Below are 2,872 nucleotides of genomic sequence, written 5' to 3'. Positions count from 1 at the left end.
AATTCCATATCCCTTCCCCTCCCTAAATAGTTTTCCTATTCTTTATCCTTCTGGGCATTTTTTAATTTTATATTATTATTTTTTTAATTTTTTAATTAATATTTATTTCCTTTTATTGCCCTTGTTTTTTTTTTCTTATTGTTGTAGTTATTATTGTGGTTGTTACTGATGTCGTAGTTGTTGGACAGGACAGAGAGAAATGGAGAGAGGAGGGAAGACAGAGAGGGAGAGAAAGACAGACACCAGCAGTCCTGCTTCACCGCCTGTGAAGCGACTCCTCCTGCAGGTGGGGAGCCGGGGCTCGAACAGGGATCCTTCCGCAGGTCCTTCCGCTTTGCAGCACGCGTGTGTTTAACCCGCTGTGCTACCATCCGACTCCATATTTATTTATTTTTAACTACAGCAGTACTAAGCTCTCTTTTATGGTGGTGTGGGAGATTGAACCTGGAGTTTGGAGCCTCAGGCATGAGAAGTGTCTTTGCTTAAACCATTATGCCGTCTACTCTTTCCCAGGAGTGAATTTGTTGTGCAGGTATCAACCCCCTGTGATAAACTGTGGTAGTGTTAAAGATAATTAAAAAATAAATTAAAAAAAAAATCAGCTAAAGAGATTGCTCCCTTTTGTTCTATATCTGAATTCAACTGAGTCAAAACATTTTCTTTCCAAATAATAAGAATGTCTTTTTTTTTTTTTCTTCCCCAGGATATACTGCTGGGGTTCAGTGATGGCACTACAAATCCACTGCCCCAAGAGGGCTTTTTTTTTTTTCTATTTTTATTGGATAAGACAGAGAAATTGTGAGAGGAGGGGAGAGATAAAGAGAGAGAGAGAGAAATAGATACTTGCAGACCTGGTTCATCACTTATGAATTGACACCCCTGCAGGTGGGGAGCCAGGGGCTCAAACAGGATCCTTATAGGGGTCCTTGCTCTTTGTACTATGTGTGCTTAACTGGGTGCACACTGCCCAGTCCCCACAAAATGTCTTTTTTAGCAGTATCTCCAAAATTACTGTTGTACAATTGATATTCAAGTCTTTTTGGAGTAACAAGTTTTGGGGTATTCAAGCTTATTACAAATGAGTGTGTTGGGGGCCCCTGACCAAATTACTTATGTCAACAGAAGGAAATGGCACTGAAAAAAAAGGAAGTGATTAGAGGGTGAAAGATAGTTCACCCAGTAGAGCACTTGCCTTGTTTATGAGTCCCTGGGTTTGAGTCCCAGCAGCACATACATGGAGCACAATGGTCTGGGGGAGCAGTTCTGTGGTATCTCTCCTCTCTGTCTCTGCTGGTCACCTCCCTCTCCATTTCTTCTTTCTCTCTCTAAAACAGGGGTGGCCCACACACTGAGAAGTCATTTGGTTTGGCTTTGCCAAGGCAACTGGAGGTTGGACTGAAGACTCTATAAATCTAGTGACTTTATTCACAGCAATATTAAGTACTAACTTTTAAGCTGACAATTTTGTATGACCTATGAATAGTGTTATAAAAATCCAAATGGCCCTTGGTAGAATTTAAATTTAAAAAAAGTTCCTCACCCCTGTTCTAAAATAATAAATGGAGAATTAAAAGAGGAAGTGACAAATTCAGGCTGTGACCCTGACATCAGGTTATTGCCATCTGCCCTACTGGCCTCCCTCTTCTGTTTCCCCTCAGGAGGAAACCACCAGAGCCCTCAATTTAAATGCTACAAATACTGGGTATGTGACACACAGGAATGTTCTGTCCAAATTCTCCTTCCAGAAATACAAAATGCTTCCCAACTTCATGGAGAACATTTCTTTTACTTTTTAAGTTTTTTTTTTAAGTTTTTATTTGTTAGAGACAAAGAAAAATTTAGAAGTGGGGGGAGATAGAGAGGAAATGAGACAGAGAGACACCTGTAACCTGCTCCACCACTCATGAAGCTTTCCCTGCAGATGGGGACCAGGGACTTGAACTGACCAGGTGCGCCACTGCCTGGCCCCGAGCATCTTTTCTTCTTCTTTTTGCTCTCTGCTCCTGCAATTAGTTTCTTCAGAGTTGTCTCAGCTTTTCAGTAGAGATGACCTATCCTTGCTGTCACCCCTGGTGAATGCCTGGGCAAAGGCATGCTAGTTAGGGGCACTGGATAGGAAGTGTACAAGCCAGCGGGTAAGGTGGGCCCCCCTTCTCCATGGCACATTTGCTTCCTCTTTTTCTCTTCTCCTTCCTTCCTTTTCCATCTTCTGAAACTTTTCTGCCTGGATGAATTTTCCAAAGGAAAAAAAAAAAACTATAAAAAATAAATACAGAAAATGGTCCGGAGGGTGGCACAGTGGATAAGGTTTTGGACTCTCAAGCACAAGGTCCCATGTTCAATCCCCAGAAGTATATGTACCAGAGTGATGTCTGGTTCTCTCTCTCTCTGCCCTATAATTTCTCATGAATAAATAAATAAGCTTTAAAAAAGAGAAGTACAGATATACTTACTTGTTTTTTGGTTGATTTTTTGTTTATTTGTTTTACCTCCAGGGTTATCGCTAGGGTTTGTTGCTGAAACTATGAATCCACTGCGCCTGGTGGCCATTTTTCACTTTTCTTGAATAGGACAGAGAGAAATGGAGAGGGAGAGATAGAGAGGGAGAGAGACAGAGAGGACACCTGCATACCTGCTTCACTGCTTGTGAAGTGACCCCCCCCTGCATGTGGGGAGCCAGGGGACTCAAACTGGGATCCCTTGCGCTTCATACTATGTGCGCTTAACCCAGTACGCCACCATCTCTCCGTCCCCCTACTTGCTTATTTCTTTATTTGTTTTTGTTCTTTAATTAATTACCAGAGTACTGCTCAGCTCTGGTTTATGGAGAAGCACAGTATTCAACCTGGGACTTCTAGTACCTCAGGCATGA

Source organism: Erinaceus europaeus, chromosome 15, assembly GCF_950295315.1.
Source record: "Erinaceus europaeus chromosome 15, mEriEur2.1, whole genome shotgun sequence".
Classification (NCBI taxonomy): Eukaryota; Metazoa; Chordata; class Mammalia; order Eulipotyphla; family Erinaceidae; genus Erinaceus; species Erinaceus europaeus.
Note: the sequence above shows the minus strand (reverse complement) of the source record.